Source organism: Corvus hawaiiensis, chromosome 2 (assembly GCF_020740725.1).
Source record: "Corvus hawaiiensis isolate bCorHaw1 chromosome 2, bCorHaw1.pri.cur, whole genome shotgun sequence".
NCBI classification, from domain to species: Eukaryota; Metazoa; Chordata; class Aves; order Passeriformes; family Corvidae; genus Corvus; species Corvus hawaiiensis.
The window spans coordinates 21,194,155-21,217,924 of NC_063214.1; the positions used below are offsets into that span (position 1 = coordinate 21,194,155).

The 23,770-nt window shown below is 40.2% G+C and overlaps 1 long non-coding RNA gene across 1 annotated transcript in view; it reads left to right on the plus strand.

Annotated features, from left to right (window-relative positions):
- LOC125322029 overlaps positions 1-23,770 on the plus strand; it is a 76,921-nt gene that overhangs the window by 19,549 nt on the left and 33,602 nt on the right. The gene's annotated exons all lie outside the window — the stretch shown is intronic.

Consider the following 23,770-nt stretch of genomic DNA (forward strand, 5'->3'; position numbering starts at 1 on the left):
TCATGGCTTTCAAGTTTTTTATTTTCTGAATTTGACAGGTTTTCAGCTCCAGTAGGAGGTAAGTATTCACTGAGGGTATTATAGCTCTATCTTCATTTTTCTGCACTTTCCTACTTCTCATCCTCTGTTCTGATTTTCTGTTTCAAAAATCAAGTCACTTCAGCAATTTCTTTGTAATGTATTCTCTGCAACCCTTGTTCTTCAACCTTTTTGGGAATTCATGCTGCCTTCTTAATTGACCTGTCATTTATGGACTGTATCTGTAATTCCTGGATGATACTTGGTAACCATTCTGAATTCTGATGAACAAAGCAGAAAATTTCAAATCTGCAATACTTCAGAGACAATGAGCTGTCTGCAGGCAGGATGCAATAGTTATTATTCAGACTAGTTACTAAGCTGTCCTTGCTCATTAAACATGCACACATAACTATGTATTTTGATTATGAGTTTGATTTGGTCATCTCAATCTATTACATCAATGCTAGAGTTAAATTAATCTTTTGACATAGACAACTGCAATTTGAGATAAATTGGAATTGTGTTAGTCAAAGGCAAGATACTAGCATAAAATCCTGGCCTGCCTCATTGCTTAATTAGCTTTATAAATATGTATTTTTACAAAATTAAGATGATGGTTTTGAAGATCTTCATTCTTTTTCGCTCTATGAAGTTGTAATCCAAGCTTATCTCTCTTTTCCTTCCTTTTTCTCATTCAGAAGTTTTACAAGCAGATCATTCTAAGTGACTGGACTTTAAAACCAGATATGTAGGTGGGAGTAATTGCTTCTCAGAAGCTGAGATGCTGTGTGTGTTCCTGACATGTGCCATTTCTGTTTGGTACACAACTGTGACAAGTTTTCTGCCAAGCTTTGTATCTTAATGTTGCCTATAGCATCCGTAGTTATAGTATTCTTTGCCTGACTGAAGTTTTCAATAGTAAATAGGGCTGAAAGACTTAACATGTTAGGTTGCAGGCCCAGTTATTTTATTAAAAGCAAAGCTGGATGAAGAACCAACATATCCCTGAAACTCCTTCTCCTTAGTCATTGCACATGATCTATTAATAATAACCTTTGCTAGATCTATCTCTACCAGAATTCTCATTATTTGTCCTTCTCTCTGCCCTCAAAAAGAATATGGTAACTGTGCAAAGAGCAGCCGGTAGAAGACCATGGGAGGCACAGTTAGATCTCCCTTGGAGGCCCTCAAGAAATGGTTTTCTTGCTAGTGTTCAGATATTCCCATTTAAAGGATCATCACAATGCTATAAGGAGTGTCTTGCTGTTAAGCAAAACCCCAGGAATTATCCTTAAGCCAGATCAAGTCCAGATGGATGAGAAGTTTTTTTACAATGTTCATAACAGACAGCACAATTTAAAATATTGACAAAAGAGGCATATGTGGTTAAAAGGAAGTTGTTCTGTTAATCTCTTAACCAAAAAAGAAAACATCCTTCTTCTGTATTACCCAACCTGTTCACATAAGGAGTTTTTTGCTCAAATTCTCAGGAAGGCATTCTTTTCCTGTGTGCTCATGAATACCAGTAGATGCAGGACCTTCCAAGTCAACTGCATTTGTCTTTGAACTTATTTCCTTGGAGTCTCTTGGGTTTTCACTTATATGCAAATCCACCTCTCCTCTCCTTCCCCATTAAGTCTACACTAATGTAATAAAGAAAGAATCTAGCCCTTTATCTAGGAAATGATTACTGAATATCTACCTCCTTTAGAAAGACTAAAGCAACTTCTGGCAGGTCAGGTGCTATCCTCTGAACATGACTGCCTCTATTAAACTCATTAAAGGCATAATACCTTTCCCTGGCTCCCCACTCTCACAGCCTCTCGGCAAGTGCATTTCACTGTGAAACATGTCAGGCCATTGAACATTGCATTTTATTATCAACTACTAAATGGACAGATGTACCCTAGGCAAATAATACTCATTAAATGAGCACATGCCTTCCATTACTGGTTGTTGATTTAGAACAGATACTCTGTAAATCAGCCACTTTAGAATGGCACTCAGTGGGTTTCAGGCAGACAGTCTTGCAGCTGAGGGAACTCATAGCTGATGTTTTTGGGCAGGAGGAGTTATAATGCCAAAAGACAACTGTTGAGAGGACTTTGGTGCTCTTAAATTGCTCTGTCTTCCCTTAACTGAGAGATTGGTCAACATACAGAATTGGAGTATCGCAGCAAACTATTCAGATCTATGCAGTTGCAGAGGCTTTAAGTGCAATACCCCATTTGATGGTTGAGGCAGAAATGCCTGTGGCTTTAGGTCCCCTTCCCTGAACAAAAGTAGAATCATACTGACTCACAGAAACATAAATAAAAATAAAAGGATCGTTCCAGCAAGGCATGCTATTGAAAAGGTCAACAAAATGAAATAAGTCTCATCTTCATGCTAAACCCTGAAAGATTTCCAGGTTCTCCTGTCTGTGAATTGAAGTCTTGGTTCTGTCTGTGACTCTGCATTTGTAGACAGATGCTCTAGCAGGTGATTTCATTGTAATTCCTAAATCAAAACAAACTGGGAAATACATTGCTGTTGTGTCAATGTCTAACACTACACAGCATGTGTGAGTGCACAACACTACTTTGCATGCTGGCATGAGCAGTGGATCAGACTACAGAACAATTACCTTTACTCGAATATTGTGCGTTCTATTATAGAGTCTCCAGTTTTAATGAAGATCAACTGTGACAAAGCTACACGGAGTGATAGAAGTACCAGAGTGAAATTGCTTTTTGAAAACAGAAAGCTTTTTAAAAAATCACAGAAGGACTGGGCGAGCCATGAGTGAGTTTTCTACCCTAACATTTTGGCATTACTCTGTGGAACCTTGTGCTATCAGCAAGGAATGAAAAATTGCAGTAGACATCTACACCTGGCATTTGTCTCCATTAACGATTAATGGAGGGACTCTGTTCTTTTGGCTTAGTCTCCACCTGTCAGGTACTCTTTAGGAGAAAAGAGAGCAGGGAGAAACCAAATAGATTTAGGGCTTCCTTATTTTGAACCAGGTTTTCCACTGAAATCTATAGGCAAGTGTTATATTTGCATCCTTAAGGAAACAATTTCCTTGTGGCCCTGCTTGTCTCCCCTCCTTCAGACCTACTGTTTCATTCACTCATCTACTATGGAAATTTTCTGCCTGTCTTTTCACATCAGGAGCTAGAAATCAATTTTTATATTTGGTCCATCATTCAAAGATGATGGAAACCATGTGGCATAGCTGTGTTTTGACAGAGAGAGTACACTTCTATGTCTCTGGCACAGGAGGTAAAATGCTGCTGAAAGACAGAGCCTGAAGAGTCCTTCTATCTGCTATGGGAATAGCAGCGCCTTGGTGGAGGTTCAGTGAAGCAGGAAAGCTGGAAGGTGGTTCCTCTGCACGTCCTAGAGGAACATCCCACAGACTGCCAGAAGTGAGCCTGGTATGGCTGTAATTGGTTCCAGATTCCCCACCTCCTCCACAGCATAATGTCCAAGAGCTTTGTCCTGAAAGGTGGTGGGTTTTTTTCTTGCATTGAGCAGGAATTGCTGCAACTTAAGAAGGCAAAGCAGAAGTATCACACCCACTAGCTTTTAAATGCATTGATATGTTATCCATATCATCTTTCTGGCATGTTAGGTGCACAGACTCAATGGCTGCTTGTTGTAGCTCCCAGGAGCACCCCTTAGCTCCTAGAATTGGAGGCACACTACAGCAGTAACCCAGCTCTAGTATTTTTAGGCAATTATCCACACAATGTAAACCTGGGCCAAATTTTTCCAGGAATGCTGGGGCATGCTATGGTCCCTTTCCATGGCTGAGTTATAATTGTCCAATGAAAGGTGATAGTTTGCTCTTTCAGCACGGTCAGTGGAAATATCTTTGAAAGACAGCATAGAATGCAATAAAAGAAATAACAAGACTTAAGTCTGGTTCAAGGCTGTTGCTGAATAGAAAACCAAGAGAGTTGTTATAGCAACAGATGTAGGAGATTTTTCTTTTTTTAACAAGTGTATGCACCTGAACCTTGAAACCCTAGCACAGCTGTAACTGTGAGAAAGTCTAAATGGCCTCTTGGCCTTATGTGTGTTTGCTGCACTTGCACTTCCAGGCTGACCAAAGCTGAGTGCCTGTATTACTGTCATCGTAAACCCAAGCTTTCAAGACTCATTGAGGATCCAAGCCTTGGATATATCAGCCCAGTCCATGGTCTTCTCTAACTGAGATGTGGTTTTTGGAATACAGTCATTTGCACAGTGCTCTGGAGCCCGTGTGGACCAGGCTTCCATCTGCCCATGAGTTGCTGTGCAGGCATGCCCTGGGTGAGTTTGCCTTGTTTTGCTGTCAGCAGCAGCATTCTGAAGATCACAGGGATTTAAAGCGGAGTGGTGGCTGCTGTGCCATCTCTCACCTGGCACGGGGCATGTCTAATCCACTCACTAATAACCAAATATCAGCTGCATGAGCCTGGATTTGAACTAGCATTCCTGCCCCTTGTAATGCTAACATAGCAGCTATTATAAGAGTAGGAGTTTTCCTCACACACAAAAGTAGGAGAAGGGATTAGCACAAACAAGGCGTTGATGAATACATGTACTGCTAGAAGCCAACCAGATATTTGACCTCAGGTTCATATTTCTGTAAACATGTATCTTGGCAACGTATCATTCAGTTTCTCAATGTGATGCAATAAAAGCCTTTTCTCATTCATCTCGGCTGCCTTGTTGTGTTATGTTACAAATGATTACTGTTAATTCTGTGTTTAATTGTGCTTAGCATAATTTATTTGCTATCCAGTGATTTTAACTGTTGGACATAGCAAAATATGGTTGTTTTCTTTTTTGCTTCCTTCTGCTTCTCATTTGTGGATGCTGAAAGCAGCTGGACCTGTTCCATGTGAATGGAAATAATTACGGGCATGTACAACAGATTCATTAATCTCAAGAAGGCATCTCAAATGCAGCTACTCTTGGAGTACTCTTCATGAATTGTCTTTCCTGTCCTTACAAAATTCCTTTCTTTTAATTTTCCATCACAAACCTGTTCTCTGAGAATCTACCTCCTTTCTCTTGCTAATGGGGTTTGGAAGCAAAATGCGTTTCAACTAAAATTGGTAATGATAACATGTTTCTTAAACCTAGGCGCCTGTCCCAAATGTTCTGGAGAAAAGGGAAGCCCTGAATCTTTCAAATGCAGTTGGAGCACTAGGACCATTTTGTACAATGTGAGCCCAAAAGAAAGCAATTTTGCTCAGTGTCATTGTCCCTAACATTTTAAATATATTTTTCCTGGGTTCCAAATGCAGAGCAGTCAGGACCCAAATATTTTGTGGACTTTAATAGTGTGAAAATAATCCATGTTTTTTCTGCTAGACTCATTTTATTTTCCTCTTGGTTTTGCCTTTTTAATCCTTGTGAGCAATTTGTCAGTCAGACTAGCAGTAAACCTTGTTCCTTTGGTGCCTAGAGGTTCTGCTTGCCCTTGAAGTCATTGTCAGATGATTCTGTTCAAATCTTACCCTCCAGAGCTCCCAAAGTGCTTGACTAGGAGTCCACATGAAAAACCAGCACAGGCCAGGATGCTGAAGTCAGGCAGCAACTATGACGTGCACCATGATGGCTTTCAAAGAGGATAAGAACCATGCATCCAGCACAGCAGCAGATGTGTTGGTGTTTCAGCACATACACGTCAGCATACATATTTCAAGCAGTTGGTCATCCATGCCCTTTCAAGTCTGAGCACAGGGACTTGTGTACATAACCCTGTGGTACTGCTAATGAACTTCCCCAGATACACAGATGGAAGTTGCTCCTCCATCTCAAAATCAAAGCCGATAATGCCCGCATCATTGCCTTTTAAATATACTGGGTTTGATCACATCAGGGAATGTTTCCAGCTTATCCATATTCAATTTATGTTACTTCTATTTCTTATTTATCACAAATACACTTGTCTGTGTGAAAAAAAATGAGATCAACACTTAATGGAAGGAAGCTTTTGAGGATGTCTCAGCTATTGTTCACTGTTACCTGCCAAATGGAATAATGACAAAATAGAAGGCAGTGCATGCATTTTATCCAGCGTGATTAGTCTTCTAATGCTAAGGATGTAGGGAAGAACACAGTCAGCAGGTAAAATGCACCTCTGGGTAAATATATAAAGAGTGCAAGGCTACTCTGAAATACAAAAAACATACAAAATTAGCAGGTTTTCACTGTAGATTCTGGTTTTATGTATATATAGTACTTAATTACTTTGAGGGAGGACTGCAGTGAGACTGCATGGAGACGGAGTGTTGGGAGAAGCAATGCGATACGGTAAGTTATGATTGAATCTTTACACCAATTAGATTTTGCAAAGGTGCACTTCAGGCAGTAATCAGAATTATGAGAGGTGAATGGCAGTGGAAATTCAAGAATGTATTTATCTTATAATGGACTGTAGACCTCTCTGCACGACTGTCATGGTTCGAATCCAGTTGGAAATTAAGCACTCACCAGGGGAAAAAAATGCAGCCAAAACAAAAGTGAACTCAGTTAAGAGATGAGTTGTATCTTCTACCCAGTGTTGAAGGGTGATTTAGTATTTTATCTGATTTCTGAGTTCTTCCCAATTTTCTATGAAGGGTTTGATGGTGGGAAAAAGTGCTTTCTGTTTGCTTTCATGAATGGGTCTCCAGTCTACACACTGAGCCTCATTAGATGGATAGTGCTTTCACAGGCATGCCTGGGAACCAGACTTCATGATCCAGAAGGTCCATTTGAGGTCTATGAGAGTAAAAAAAAAACAAGTCATAATCTACTGTTTGCATGTGCAGATTGATCTTCCTGTCTTTTGTTTCCCAGAGGAAATTTCTTGTATTTTCAATTTGTCACTATAATTAGGGCTGGTCAGAAATGTCTCAATTTTTAAATTATAATTATAAGTTGCTGAGTTGTTTTTAAAACATTCCTTAATTTTTTTTTTTTCTGAAACACTCCAGTAGTAGTATTATCGATAATTATCAGCCCACAATGGAATTTTCACTTGAAAGAGAGACAGGCACAATATTAGATGTAGCCTGGGAAATCAGCAGAATTGAAGTGTGGTGGAGAGGGGCCTTACACTGTGTGCTATGTATTGCTAGTGATTGGCCCAGGTACCTGCATACAGATTATTTTCAGCTGTGCATACACATAACCCCTATTCCTCCTAGTGCACCTGATCAAACTGAAAAGCTGTGCAAAGTCTTAGGTTCACATGAATTAAAAACCCTGCCCAGCTTGCAAACACTTGAGGACGTAAAAATTCTTGTTTGTTAGCAAACTTCAGCTGCCCTTTCGTGATCTGTAATCTTACCACTGCTTACAACATGTCACTGCAACATTATTTTGATTTGAAAAACTTGTTTAGCAACTGAGGAGTTTTTCTAGTGTCACAGTTCCAAAACTGGGGTATGTTAAAGGACAGTGTCAAAAACACACGGACAAAATTTCATAGTTGTGTTCTCAACATTTTGAACTTTTCTGGTGTCCTTTGTGAGTAGAGCTCACTAGGAGATCATAAATTAGTTTCATAGAAACATTTGAGTTATTCATTTTCTGTTCTGTATTTTCAACCTAATCCAAAGAACAGATTTGATCCACAGAGAAGAGAGTAGTGTTGGCATTAATTTCTAAATGAAACCTGAGGATGGCAAACTGTGTGTATATGCATAGATTCACAGTAGGAACTGGGGCAATAGACTATCTTGTAAATGGTCCCTGGTTAATATAATTTTCTTTAAAATGTCCCTTTTTCTCCATAACTTTGTCTAGGTAATATTTTGCAAGCAAGGAAAAAAATCAGCTGTTTCAGTAGGGACACTCATTAATTTAATTGCTGTTGTTGCATATTTCCATATCAGCAAAGTGCAATCTGTGTTATTTTTCTGTTGTTGTAATATTCTTTCCAGTTCAATAGCATTCTTCAAGGTGAAAATCTCATCTGTTTTCTGTTAGTCTCCCACCTAAAAAGAAGCTTTAAAATCAGTTGTATCAGCAGCATATTCTTGCTGGCATTGAGATTATATTTTCTTCCTCCTCCCTATGTATCCTAATGCCTTTTTCTGTTCCCTGCCACAGCTCTACTCATGAACCGGCCAAGAAAAATTAAAGATTCCAGGCTTTCTAGCAACAGGAGTGTTCTAAACAAAGGAGATTGGGTATCCAAACAACTATGTGTTAGCAACAAAAAATCTTCCAGTCTGATTATGGAGATCTTTGCACAGATTTGGTTATGGCAGGATTTTGCACTAACTGACATGGAGTGAAAAAGTTATGTGGGAAAAAAAAGAGTAATTAATTGTTGATGTGAATGTAGCAGACTTCTTTCTGTTTCTTCACTGACTTTAGGACTTGAGAGTGTAGAACTTCATACTGTCCTAATCAGGATATCAGGGGAAAGAAATTATTTAGATCTTTGTTTAGTATTCTGTAGAAGTGGTAAGTCCTACAAGAGTGTCAGTTAGATCCATGGACCTCTCCAGGGAAGGAGGAGAGCTAGGGAAGCATGATGATTATTTAATCCATACAACTGCTGGACAAGAACAGTTATATCTAATGAAAATGCTGCTGGGGTGATAGGCACTGTTTTCATTTGTCTCCAATTGCAGATGATACGTCCTGTATTTTTCCTCTTTGTGGGTGTTCTTCTGTGACGTTGTAAATGTATAATTAATGCAGCATAGAAATGTGCACTAGACATATTATTAAAAGTTATCATGGCATTAGCTTTCAAAAATGAGTAGCAACTTGAAGTTAAAGCTGTATGAAAGACTTTCCTGTGAGGAACTCCACCATACAAAGCACTGAAATTTATTTCAATATTATTTTATTAGACCTTTTTAGTTACTATGGCAGATAAGCAGGTCTGTCCATTATCTTTGCAGAACATTTGTATTAATAATGTCACACAATTTGCAATGATTGCCACAGAATATTCTGTCCCTATTGGGAGCTTAGTTTAAGATGATATGCAAAAGCCAGTCATCTACAGGGCAGAAGGTTTCCCACTCTCTTCCACTGAGCTCCCAACTCACAGCTGTTTTTCTCAGCCCTCCCTTGAGCAGTACAGCCAAAGGAAACACAAAAAATCCCTCCCTGAGCCCATCTGTAATAGTAAGTTCTGAATGCAGGCATGGTAGACAGAATGTTAGTGACCTTTTTTGTTTTAAGGTAATCCTGCTGATTATAAAATGTGAGACAAGGTCATTTGGTAATGCAAAACTGCACTTTCAATTATTTACAGGTACTTTTGTGGGTTAGGTTTTCTCTCTTTTTTTTTTTTTTTAAGATCCATAATATGAATCCCAGCAATTTATTTCAAAGCATAACTTTGCTTCTTAGAGGGATATTTGTAGCTATGATAAGTGATGAAAGAAGAAGATATATTCTAGTTTACCCATCCTCTTCCAAAAAATTAAGCATCAAGTTCTAACACTGAATTTGAACTTGAAGTAGCGACAGTTTCCTTGTAATGCTACAGAACTCACCGAAGCCCTACGTGTAATGTTCCTGGCTTGGAGTGATATCCAGACTTATACATTTCAAGCAGGAGTGATATTTTTAGTGAATGAACTAAGCAAATAATTATTTATGGGTATCATTTATGTTATGCTGTTCTGTATTTTATCTGTGGGAAATCCTGTCTCTGTATTCAGAACATGCTTAATGAAACAATGAAGAAATTCAGGGTTTGCAGTAGCACCACAAGAAATACCCATTTCAGCTCGTAATGAGATTTTAAAAGAACTGCTGGAAAGATTTCAGACATCTATATTGGCTGCAAACAAATTTTTGTCCTTGAATTATCTTGACTTCATTTAATTCAGGACAGTTCAATGTTTGCATTATACCTTCACAGCTCTCAGAATCATACATAGAAAAGGGCCATTAAGATCCATTCCACTCCTTCTTCTTTGCAGGTCAAAGCAGTATTGTTCCTTAAATTGCCTTTTTCTGTCATTTGCCTGGCCTTGGTAAAGATTTGTTAGGCTGATTTTTAAAAAGGACAGCTACAGGAAATGAGCCACACAGAGTGAAGATGAGAAGGCTTCCAATTCCGGAAGCCGATAAAATTGGGTTGTGGTATTCATGCCAAAATGTGGCAGGAGTCTCTTGAGAAGTACATTGGGGATGACTCCTCCTGGTAAGTGTAGAGTTGCAAGTAAGGATGTCTACTTGTGTCTTCAGGGCATGAAAACACAAGTATTTTATGAAACAATCAAGTTTATGACCTTAAGATTCTGCAGTTGTGCACTGTGAGGAATGAACAATCTTTTAGGATGCTGGTACAAAAGTGAGAGATTAGATTGAACTCTTAGATGCATCTGTTCAGGGTTTTTCTCTTGATCTCTGAGTCTTAGATACTATTCATACAGTTGAAAAAATGCAAGAGATTGTTCTCCTAATTTTAAAAGTAAAAGAGATTTTGGGTTTTCTATGGAAACTTGTAGGATTTAATTTTTGTCTGCTGACTAAAGGGAATTGCTTTATCTGAAGAAGAAGCTGGTAACTGGACAGCCAGCAGAGGAATGGTGGAAAATGGAATTTATGCAATTAAAGATACCCTTACTTTCTAATTCTACTGCAATTATTAACAAAATATGAAATATGAAGATAATTTAGCATTTACCAGAAATAACTAATATGGTAAGTGTTTTGCTCAAATATCTGTTTTAAAAAGCTCTTTTACAGCTCTTTCTGGCTGCAGTCTGTGGGTCTCATAAATAATTTGCAGGTGGAAACGGCACAGGTGTTAGAAAAAAAAAGAAGTAACAAATATAAGAGCTTGGTGACATTAGATGGTTTACTATGGTATGACTCAAAACAGATTGGATAGTTGCTGGTAAGACTGTCTTTACCTAAAATTCCCTTCTTTCCATGTGTTGTTTTATCATCATCATCATCATCATCATCATTTTAAATTTTATGAGCTAATTTTGAAATATTAGCAATGCTCTCCCTGCTGCCCTCCACCTTATAAAGCCACAGTTCCTTCAATGATATGTTAACTATTGGCATCTTTCATGTGAGCCTTTTATTTTACAGTCTCATCCCGTCTTTAAAAACTTTTTTTCCTAGATTTATGCATCCTTTTTCTTCCTCTTCTCTGTAAATCAAGTGCCCCTGTAGGTCTTCATGGTCACCTTTTATTTCTTTGATAAGCACTAGGAATGAGAAAAAACACTTAAAATATTATTTAAAATCATCACTTATGGCAGGCAAGATAGTGGTCCTTGAAATGAGCAGGGCTGCTTGTGGTTGAGAGTTCCAGTCCATCAGCAAAACCCCAAGGAAAGCTCTCCACAGCTGAAATCCATCTGTGCAACTGGAGCAGTTACAGGCAGTGGGTACCTCATCCTGAGGTAAAAGTCCTTGTGCTTACACGCAGCGTATGCGCAGTAGGGCCACTTATTTTGAGTTTCTATCATCTGGAGAAACCTGGATGCACGTTTGCTGAGTTCCTCTGTTTTGTCTTTTTTCTTGACAGAGGGATTGGCTTCCGAGAACAGGATTCACACCAGTCTGTTAGCACAGCACAACATTCTGTGTGGCCACACATTCCTCCTCGCTGTTTACAAAAGGGTGCCACAATGAGTGGATGTGCTCATCCACTTCCTCTGAAATGCTGAGAAGAAGAGGAACCCTGACTCAGGTTGGACAGGCAGGAGATACAGCTCCATGGTGTGCAGCTTCTGGGAAAGGGTTTGGAGCAGGGCAAAGGGTGAAATGAGAACTTGAAATTGAGGTATTGTCACAAATCCAAACCTCAGCACTGTACGGGCTGCTATGAAGGAAATTAACTCCCCTCAGCTAGACCCAGTACACGAACCTGGGATGTTCAGATCACAAAGAAAATAAATAGATAGCTCATTCCCCTGACCTTGAGGCTATCTGTAGCCAGCTCTACAAACATCCCTGTGAGATCCCAAACCAACTTGTCAGTTTTCTCCAGCATCTAGACCTGGACATTTTCTGCAGGACAAATTCTGCCCTAATTAGTGACACCTGTACAAACACACTTGACAGTGGGGTTTGGGTGGGACTGATTTCCTCCTGATGTTTATGTAGGTCATGAATGAGCAAGTAGCAACAGCATCTTTCAGTCTGTAGTGTGGTCTCAGTTAACTGGCAAGCTAGAAAAAATCAGGGAGAAATTTCTAGTCATAGCAGTCTGCTACTATGATGGTTAACAATATACGGATCTGTACAGTAAAAAGATCTTAAAGCAGCTCTTCAGAGAGGCAATCTACTTGGAATAATTTTTTCTTCTTTTTTCTCTGTCTCCACAGGATGCCTTATGTGAAGAAGCATAAAAATACTAAACACATGTAAACTCGGGAACTGGAATTCACTGGCTGCAGTTAGACATATAAGTCAGACCTGAAAATAAACCATTTAAAAAATTAATCCTGTGGGGAAGACAAAACAAGTGTAGAGTGACCACTGTCAGAGCCAATAATTTGCCTATTGTTCATATACCTGAACACCTGCTATATCCTGTTCCTGAGTTTCCATCAGGCCTGCCTTCCGTGTCAGCTTTCTCTCCAATAGACTTCTATGTAAGGGACCAGAGACAGGGGCTACTTAACATGAGTGCTGCTGGCTGTGTGTAGAAGGATGCTCTGTATTTTTTCTTCCCCAACATTTGAGAGGCAGCAAGCACTAGCTAGTATCCTGGAGCTCTTCCCTCAATTAATTACCACTCATTTAAATAAAATAACATCCCTGAGCAGAAAAGAGAACAGGGTTGTGAGGAACATGTTTATTCCAGTGGCCTACAATGAGCTTTTTTTCCCTTCTTGTTTTGATATTTTTTAAGTTATCAATACAGCACCAGTAGCTTCATTACACCTCAATTTCAAGCTGCTCTCACTTCCACTGTTTTCTCTAACTCCTGAGGTGGTGTTTGAATAGGGCAGGATGAAGACTTACTCACATGGTTAGTTCTCTTTTTATATGCTTCAGTGTGTCTCCTGCAGAGGAGTTAGGCAAGGCTGGAGGGACTGCAAACCAAAGCCAAGTGGTGATTGACCTCTGTTGCCTCTCCTGCTTTTGTCTCATGCTCTACCTGTGTCAAAGCATCTTAACTTCTCCAAAGCCAAGGATAAGCCTCCATCAAGAACAGTATTGCATTACTTTCTTCACCTGTAGCTTTATTATACAGGTGTGTCTAAACACCTACTTTTGAAGTCATATCCCTGACATGTTATGGTTCAGGGAAATGCCTTCTTCAGCCTGCAGTGGATTTGTGTCTGTTGCTTAAAAGATCCTCAGAGCTGGGAAAAAATATAAGGGCTGGATGGGAGTTCAAAGGTGAAGTGAATTTTCAGAAGAAAGAGAACACTGTGATTATGGTCGGGAAAGCAAATAATTTGAGGTTACTTCTCTGTATGTTCCTCTGATGTTGTTTGAGACCATCTTTGTGTGAGGAGGTGTGAAGAAGGATTGCTGTTTTTCTGGGATGGAAATGTGGTTTACTGAAGGAATTATGTGTCAGAAGTTTCTATTGTAACAGCACCAGTAAAGGGTGGGGTGAAGAGGTTCTCTGAGTTTGGTGGGCATTTTGTGTTCCTTTGATCCCTTTGAAACAGTATGGGCTGATTTATTTGTCTGAACTGATACCAGTGGTATTCTATTTATCCATAGAAAAAGGTGCAGCTGAAGCTGGCAGAGGTATAAAGAAAGCACTTCTATTTTAAGCACCTGTCCATCAAGTGTCTTACCATAAATTCATTTCAAGTAGAGAGATCACTTAAGTGACACCTTTTCATCACTATCAAATTAGATTTGGACAAAAGACGTTGACATAAGATTCACTGACTTTGCCATCACTTGTGAAGCACAGATCTTTCCGATCTCTGAACATAATTTAAGGCAATACAGTTGTGGTCTCAAATATAAAATATTTTGCTTTTATTAAAAAAAAAATCTGAATGTTTGGGTGTCAGCTGCTCTTTCTTCTGTGAGAAATCTGCTTATCACCTGGAGGAAATAGTTAAAATGGGTCTTGTGGGATGCTGATACTGATCTAAGGTGTCTTATAACTCCTTTTAAAAAAGGCTGGTAAACCTGACTAGTCTATTGATGAGCAATTAGTACTGTGCAGGATTCTTTCTTCACCTCAGACAGGTTTTTTTGACAAAATGATGATGGGACTGTACATAATAACACTTGAACTACAGAAGAAACTATAATTTCCTAAATAGGACGTGAGGATTACAAATGGCAGTCCAGAATAATGAGCAGGGATTAGCTAATTAAATTTTACCTGTGCATGCTGTATTCTGTCTCTTGTTCCTGTTTTAGTTAGAAGACTCAGACATGGGTGAGTTGCTTTAGATTAAAATAAAAATTATAGTGCTCTCATCTTCAAACTCAAAAGTAATTACCATTTTTTAAAAACTTTTTCAAGGCAGGGAATTGCAAGATTACACTTTTGCATGTTCTCACAAGTTCCTTTCTCTTGGCATGCAAGCAAGTTGCCAGTCATCGTAAAAAATGTTTTGGCACTACCTACCTTCCTGACACTTCTGTGTGGGAGGTGTAAGAAGAAATAGTGAGTTCGCTCTTTGCTGCAACCATTTTTTCAAGAAGTGATTTCTGAGGTGGAGTTGCTTTCTGAGAGCTAAGCAATGGTAGTTGTCAAAGATTTCCAAAGGAGAGAATAGCAAGAGTTATTAAATGGCCTTTTAAAAAATATTTATTTAAAATTTTTACTACATGATCAATAGCCTGTTGAGAACCGACTTATGTGCTGTGTATGATTCCTCTTCCACCCAACTCCTGCCTCCTAGAACCCAAGTTCTGTGCCTCAGATGCTTTCGGGGAGGCTTTCCTGACTTCTGCTTGGAGCCCTTTGGGTGGGGGACAGCAGGGAAGCCAGGAGCAGAGAGGAGTGATGCCCCAATCACAGCTGTCTCCTCCTCAATGACACCTACAAGCCCTCTAGGTTTCTTTGGACTCTGCACAAATCCTGCAAAGTTAAATGAAGAGTGGAGGGTCTCCACTTCCTCTGACCTTGTGGGGCCTCCCAGCTGAGTCTGAACTGCCTCTCCAGAGCCCCCCATCTGGCTTCCCCTCCCCTGTCCAGGCCAGAGGTGACGTACACCACATGATCACAAACACCCTGCCCCTTGTTTAAAAAAAACACCAACCCGCAGTTTGACCCCACTCCAGTCTCCTCTGTCCAAGGAGGTGTGATGCCTGTTTCCACTCCATGCCAGGCCTGTAAATAAGCAAAACCTCATAGCCCTGCCCTGGTTCCACCATTAAGTACAGCTTGGGATGACGCCACTTCCCACTTCATGGTGTGATTTTTGGAGTTATCCTGTGCAGGGCCAGAAGCTGGACTTGATGATCCTTGTGGATGCCTTCCAACTCAGGATATCCTGTGATTCTATGATTTCTTCTTGCTTCCTCCTGCCAGGAAGGCAGATATTTACAGAAACAGCCACGGCCATGCGTGTAATCCCAGAGCATGACCTGAGAGCCCTTTTGGGATAAAGGCTGGAGTCTCCTCTGTGGTCTCTTTTCAGCAGGCGTGCCTCCTTACACTAACCCTACGTAAGGAAGGAAGCAGCACAGTGACACACTGTTATCATGGCTTGTGTAATGGTAAATACTCTGCTGGGTGACTAAATTACTCAGTCTTCCACATGGTAGCCTTAAGCAAAAAAACAGTAAAAAACCAATAATAAAAATAATGCAAGTCTCAAGAGGGAGAAGAAAACAAGTCTCTAAGAGGGACAGCATGCAAAACTTATTTCCTGGAACAGAATGCTCTGTGTGCAAGATTCTTAAAGTATGAAGGTTTTAAAGGCACAGTCCCAGTTCTGGCATTGAGGAGTTGTTGGACTGTGGCAAGTTGCAACCCAGCATCACTCAAAGGAAACTTGGAGCCCTGCTCCAAGCTGGTGTGAAATTAAAAGTCAAAGGCCAGGGCTGTTTCACTATCTTGAAAAGGAATAAATGAAGAGGAGTTTGAATGCAACAAAGTTTGATATTTATGAAACAGTTAGGATGAAAAAGGTATTAGTTCAAAATCCAGACTTTTTTTTTAAAGAGAAATACATTCCAATCCTTTTAGTTTATTAATTTTTCCTATCTAGTTTCTTCTGTGTCTTGAGGCCACATGAGCTTCCAATTCCCAAACAGGATGAGAATCACAGTCTTTTCTGTGACCCTTTCCCCTCCACCTGCACATGACATGTGTCATCTTTTCTCTTTTCTGCCCTCCTGCTCACTGTGCCCTTTTTCATGAGCTGCCTGGACACTTGGTCATTATCTTGCAGTCACTTTCCCAACAAACCACGTTCACCTGAATGAAAGGGTTCATCTGCAGCATCCAAAAGGGGAAACATTGGTACAAATATACATAAAAGCCAGTTCCAAGGAAATGCAAGGAAATTGCTGCAGTTCTCTTGAAACTAAATCTAAAAGATCACTCTGTGCTTGCACTTCACTATTTCCAGCTGCCTCATGCAGACACTTGCCCTCCTGAGCTGTTCTATGCTCCAGCTCCAGGCTGCATCTGCCAGACATGAGCTCTTCCCAGCCAAACTCACTCCCATGGATGATCTGCTCCCCTGGAAGGAGGCAGGCTTATTTTTCGATTCAGTTTTACTCTTCCAAGCCATATTTCCTCCCAATGTGTTCAGGCAGATGTGTTTCCACTAAATAAAGACTTGCTCTCCTTGATGGAGCTCAGGGAGTACTTCTGTTGCAAATTATGACCCATATTTGGGGTTTAACTATGTTATTTAACTGTTTCTACAGTTACCAAGGAGTTACACCTTCATTTTCCTCTGTTCTTTTCCCAGACATATCAACATTAACCTTTGAATGTGAAGTGTGTTTATATTCCAAAGTTTCTAGTGCATACCAGCTCAAAAATTGACTAAACCCCTCGTCCAAACAGCTAAATCAGAAAAATACATGCAGTTCATTACTAACTCTTACCACTAGGCATGATGGTAAGCAACTGATTTAGGCTGATTATTGTCTGATTTGAGAGGTGTTTGGGGCTTTACAGAAGGTGTTAATATTGAGGCTTGGGCTTTATTCGATGATGTGTTAAATGACTTTCAGGACGGGTATCATCTTGCATGAAGAAATTCTTGAGTCATCCCATGTAGTTTTAAAAATCTGAGGCTCTTTTGGGAAGAAGCTCTCTCTCTCACAGTTATGATAATACTATGCACAGGCAGAAAAAGTCAGAGAATTTAATTCGAACTATCTGGAGCTTTTTGGGACAAAATGAAACCTCTGTTCAGAAGTTGTAGCCTAGAGAATCACTGGTGGTGACTGTAGTTTTAATAAAGCTGTTTCAATAAGCCATTTTGCAGATTTAAATTAATTTCATATCCTTTTGACTGACCTGATGCCCTTTAAAAGTGCTTAAAGTATTTCCTCTGTAAGTGTGCCAAGTGTGGGCACAAGGTTGAGGGTTGGTGCTAAAGAGCATCTCTACTAGAACTGGAAGGGAATTCAGGTAATTCAGATGGTTATCTTTGCACATGCAAGTAAAAATACAAGTAGTCTGTCTTCATTCAGCTTTCAGCTGGAGTTCAAGTGGCATGAGTATCCATCCACGAATATTTGTGGACTGAAAATTTTAATTATTTTTCTTCTGGTCAATAAGGTGAATACCCAGTAGGACCTGTGCTCATTCCTCATAGAAGCAAAGACAGCACAACAGGATCTGCTGTAAAAATTGCATCTAGGCATTCAAGATAAAATACGATTTGTAATTTCTAAAATCATGTATAAAAGCTGTAAAATTAAAATAAATACATAAACCCCACTGACAAAAATCATAACTCTGATTTTCTTGAAATTACTCAAACCTTCTTCAGTGACATTGAGCCCAGGTAAGAGATAAAACTAAAAAACTGAGCTTCAGACCCTAAGGAAACATTTCTAGCCTATTATTATACCTGTCTATTGTAGCGATCTCTCTATTCTACCTGGGCAATCTTTGCATGGATTCATCACCCTCCAGTGTTTCTGCTGATGAAGTACCTGTACAGCCGCTATTGTTAATTATTTCTGGAGGCATAGTCTGGCACTGCCATACCAAGTAAGCAGGACATCCATACATGCTGGAAAAACCTCAGAGCTCAATATCGCCTAGTAATTCGATGGCACTTTGCAACCTTTTTTGGGAAATCCATGTTCTCATTGTGAACAGTTATGCCATCTTAAGAGCCAACTTTTCTGGGTTTGAAAAAGATCTGTGGTATATATTTACTTGTGTTAATGCAAACTTGGAGAACTCTAAAGCCCACAGTTTAGCAACCACTTATTGGTCCATTCCATCTAGGACACTTGCTTGCTATGCAATCTAGGCAGTGGGGAAAAGAAGAAAATTTATCAGGCATATATATATATATACACATATATATATAGCCTGTCCTTGAGGAGACTTTCTTTAAAATTGTTGTTTAGTCACAAGTTAATAACAGTCCTGTCACAAGATAATGAGACAGAAACACTTACAATCCATTATTTGCATTGGACATAATGATTGGTAGTGCTGTTGCACATCGAGTGATCTTGTACTAGAAAGGTAATGAATTCACATCTGTCCTCTTCAGTGCTGTAAGCCATTTTCTGTGAGCCTGAAACACACACACGTTTCAGGATGTCCAATTTTAGGGGATGGTAAGATCAACTCTCTAATGTGATTGAGTCCTGATGCTGCAGGACTTGTATGAGAAGGCATATCACTTGTACCAGGGTCAAATGCAAAGGACAGATCCAGTCTTTGCCAGACAGTTTATTGACACAGATGAGCTACTTTCAATCTTTGCTCAGAATGAGAACTGACAATTTCAAAGCATTTCTCTATGAGAGTTCCCTTTCTGGACTATTAGTAACAGCAGTCTCAAGCTAGCAGATTTCAGGGCGGATTAGTTCAATTTGAAGAAGATTCAGAGAAAACCTGGCTTGCCCAGGCTGTCTAGTGAGCTTCTGAGAAAAATACAGTTATCTATTCCTGGTTCTTCTGAGACTCATTTCTTCTAATCAATTCTGGCTACAATGCAGATGATGCAGTGTTTTTCTGTGTTAATGTCTGCTAACTCATTATTGTTCTTTCAGAAGCTGATTTTAGGAGGGTGTGCCTAAATTTTCAGCATGCATTGGTGACTTCCCCTTCATTTCCAGAGTGCAATTTTACATGTTAGTTAAGACCTGAAAAGGAAGACTCTGTCAAATAAGTTCCTGTCCTCAGTTGTCAGTGCTCCCACTAATAACTTCATAATAAACTTCATAGCTTTCACTGTGGGAAAGAGGGATCCGGCCGACAAGCAATTCTCTGAAAATCCTTCAGCTTCCATTTCTGGTTTCAGGCTAGCATGCTTTAATTACAAAAGCTATCATTTCAAGAGAAAGGACTTTTTTGTAATTCTCTTATTTTGTAATTGCTGCTGTATATGCTGTTTCTGATACAGTTGACTGGATAAATGAAGGTAGCTTGGACATTTTAGTGAGGAACAAAGTAATCCTTGGTTGCTATAAACAGTACCTGTAGTTGCACTTGGGATAGATCTAATCCTTTGGCAATTATTAAGGGAATGAAAATAGACCTTAGCCTGGAGCAGAGAGGATGAGAAAGGAGTAGGGAACTGTTTAGTACTGAATAACGAGAAGGGAGGTTATTTTCTTATTTGTAGAAAAAATATTTCTGTAGTCCACAAAGTATAATATCTCTGATTGAATAGTTTGTACACTTAGCAAAAGGTAATTGTTTCAAATGATTTATGAGTAAAAGCATGGGTTTTGTAAAATTTTTATTCCTCTTAATTTCACTATGGTAAATGTTTTAAATAGGCTCTTCCTCATTACTGCAAACTCTTCTAAATTAAAAACCAAAAGTCAGTACATGTAGCTTTGCTATAATGTAGTTGCTTTATGAGGTACAATAGCAAAAATCAGACTGCATCCTACCCACAGTGTAATGTGGGGATGTATAGGTCCCAGGCCATCAGGAAGCTTGTGGTAGATCTTTCAGCACTGAGCCTCCTGCCTGAACTCCACAGCAAGGGTAGCACCATAAATATTTCAACAGAGACACCAAGAGGAAGCAGCACTTTATAGTTCTCAGAGCTGTGTTCAACCAAAGCCAGTTTGAAATTACAAACAAGATGGTTTTTAGGTCATTCTTCTAAATAACTACCAAATCAGTTCTTTCTCAGCGCTAAGCAGCCACCACCAACATCCATGGTTGTCTTTTTAGTTGCTTTCTTTCTGTGGTTGTTTTCTTGCCCTTAGATAGTCCTACCTTCATTTTGAAGACGGCACAATAACTGCTTTCTCTTTGCACCTTGCACAGTCGGGCCTTGAATTTATGATAATAATATTGACAGCAGTTGTAAGGATGTTTTTTAATCCTTCCTCAAGTGAGCTCCCTGCTGCACAGCAGCGTTCAATCACAAGCAGGACACAGTTGAATTATTCAGATCGGATTTCACATGCTTATTCAGTTGTGCCAAGGAGGCAGGGAACGGCATGAAATCACCTTAGCAGTGGCTGCTATGACCAGGAGTAAGGAGCTGAATAGGAAGTGTCACTCCAAGCTGACTATCCTGTAATGCCTCATAGAGAAAGAAGCTATTAGGGGCTGACCCTAGTGGGCTGAAATTCATCAGTCTGTCCCTTCTTCCTTCCCTATCCCTGTCTGGATTGACACTGGCATAGGGAAAGCTCGCTTCCCTTGGGAGGTTGTGGTTAAAATTGCATTGCAGGTCTCAATGAGTACTTGTTCTATCTCTAATGTAGTCAGCTGCAGCACTCAGCCTGCCTAGGGCTGCGGTGGGATGTGGCTTGGGCTCAAAGGGAACAGATGTTTGCTGTGTTGCCTTGTGTTGATCACCTCTACAGACATCCAGCTTGATACCACTCATCTCTCATAGAAGGACTTGTTCCTCTTTTTTGCAGCTGGTGGAAAGCAGACTCTGCAGGTTTGATGTAATGTTGTTTGAAATACATCTCTCTTCAACAGTCTTTGAGGCAGAACAGTAATTATTGATGTTTGTTTGCTTAACATAATAATCACATACAAAGACTGCTTATTTCCTGGCTTAACTTTTTGTTTTTTGGATAACTTTCTATGTTTACATTTTAACAACTGAGCTCATTTTTTCCTATGGGTGATGCAAAAGATTAATAATTTATTTTGCACTCTACATGAAGTGGTTATGGCAATATACCTGCCTCAGGTGGGTGGTTTATATACTTAATCAGCCAACATAAATTGCTTTGAACACAGCTCACACTTGCTGGCAGCCAGCAGCAGGTGTAGATTAGATGAGTATTTTGTCTCAGCTGTTCTAGTTTAAACTAAGACAATAGAAGATCAAATGTAAAGCAAGGCACAACAGTAGTGTGATGCAAGCTCAAAAGGTTTATGCAGTAAAATCATCTGGGACCAGGTTCAATCACATGAATTACAACAGTGATGAAGTAGTGTGTAGAACTTTCATTGAATACCAGTTGTCACTGTTCTGTTTGAAGAAACCATTTCAGGTCATAAAGTAAATGGTTCTTTCTCATTACCTCTATATACTCACCTGCTGAGTTTATAGAAAACTGCATCTTAGTACCTATCCCATACTCAACATTTGTAAAGTAGGTTATATATAGGTTACTTGGACTCCTCAGCTCTCCCTATTTGCTGTGTTCAGAATGACTGGCTTTTCTTATTAAAAGAAAGCCATGGAGTATTAATCTTTTTCTTCAATTATTATCGGAAAGACAGGTTTTCTTACTTCTCCTGTCATGTCTAACTACACTGAATCCCTCCTCTGTTTCCCTGACAAGGCAGGGCTCCTACAACCATGCTGCCTAAGTAGGTAGATGTTTATCCCCTATGTCTAGCCACTGTAATTTTGTGACTTGTGGGCTGTTTTCAATTCAACTTGACAGAGTAGGAGAGATTGCAAAGACAGCTTGATTCTTCTAAGATTGGGAAAATTAGGGATACAAGGATCTGGTGGAACAGGCAAGTGCACCGAGGAAGGATTTGCAGCATGGTTCAGATCTGACTTGGCACTCCCATGGGACAGACACCGTGTAAGGGCCTTGCCTGGCAAAAAGCTGCTGCTGGAGCTGGATATCAACCAAGAGATACTTGGACATCCTGATTTCTGTCGTTCTGTTGATTTTAGTCACCCTGTTCACATGAGTCAGGAAAGAGTTGGAAACTGGCAGATGTTCTGCATCCATCCAGTTAACATCTATACAGAGACAAACCTAACTCCAGCTTCCTGTGATTCTTCTTCCTCTCAGCCCGTTTCCCTAACGCAGGGTTTGGTGCTCGAGGTATGAGCTCTGGCGTGCCCCAGGTCAGAGACAGTCCAGCTGCGTTACTTCTGTCCATCGCAGAAGCGACTTCAGCATCAGGAAAAGGGCTGCTTGCTGGGCTGGCTAGCTGGCTTCTCGGCAGAGGAAACACGGCAGGAACTGATGGGATCAGCTCATGTTAGCTCGGAGACAAAGGAAGAGAGAGGCTGTTTGGGTCTGGCTTTTAACAGGTTTATTGTTAGAAGTTTTGCAACCCGAACAAGCTGGAATCCGATGTGATGGGATGCGGTGGGATCGGATTGATGGGATTGTGATGGGATCTCTCCTTGGAGCCTTGTCCTCAGTTTTATACGGAATTTGAAAATCCCGGTGAAAGGGGAAAACAACCAATGAGTTACAAGCCACGGGGAGGATACAATTTAACAAGAACCACTGGGGGAAACCAAGAGGCAGGAGTTATAACAAAGAACCAGTGAACAACCGAGTAACCGAGAATTTTCCCGAACCAGGGAAGGCGGCTTGGACCCAGGCACTGCCCAGGGGGTCCAGCTTAGGCTTCTGAGCCTCCCCTCGACCCACCCTCTGAGTCTGCCCCTTCGGGAAACTCGATCCAGGGAATGGGCTGGGATTGATTGGCATCACACTGCCCCAGCCCCACAGTGGGCTGGGTCACCCCAACATTTCCCCTCTCTCAGAGGAACTGTGTTCTCTCTTGCCTCAGGGAGCTCTGGTGTTTGTGGGACTTAGGTTTTTTCCTCAAAAAACTTGCATTAGTCAGAAACCAATAATAAATACTGCGGTCCATTGCACTAGAAGAAAAGGTCCTGTGCCCTGAGACCTGTTATTCCACTCCCATGACCAGCACAGATGTACTTGAAGTTCTCTTTAGTTTAGCACTATTCTTTATTTTTGTCATTGCTAAGGTATTGCCTGTGTATCTGTGCTGTGTAGAAAGAGCAAGGAGATTAAACTTGTAGGTGGCAGCATAAAGATGTGTTGGAAAAGTCAGTGAAGAAGGGTCTAGAGTTACATGAGTTAAAGTGCTGAAACAATATGTGAAGAGAAATAGGGGGAGCAAATTCACAGGGTAAATATTTTTCCCAGTTATAATTAAATGCAGATGAAGGTGTTTAATATTCAGATGCTGTGAAAGCCATTTGCTCATCGTCATGAATGGCATGTATTTGATAACACAAAATAAGCACCTCATCCTTCACTGCTACTCACGCGTGCACAATTCTTCCCATTTAATTCAGCAAGACTAATTATCTGAATTACTGACATTAGCTTGAAGCTATGGATTTGCAGATTGAGTATTGAGTCTCTGGCTTTCAGAACAACTTCTTTAAAGGAATTAGTCATGTCTAAGTACAACAGATCTGTCAAATTGCATCCTCTGGCTTTGTCTGATGTTTTGGTTTCAAAGCCGGCCTTGTGCAAG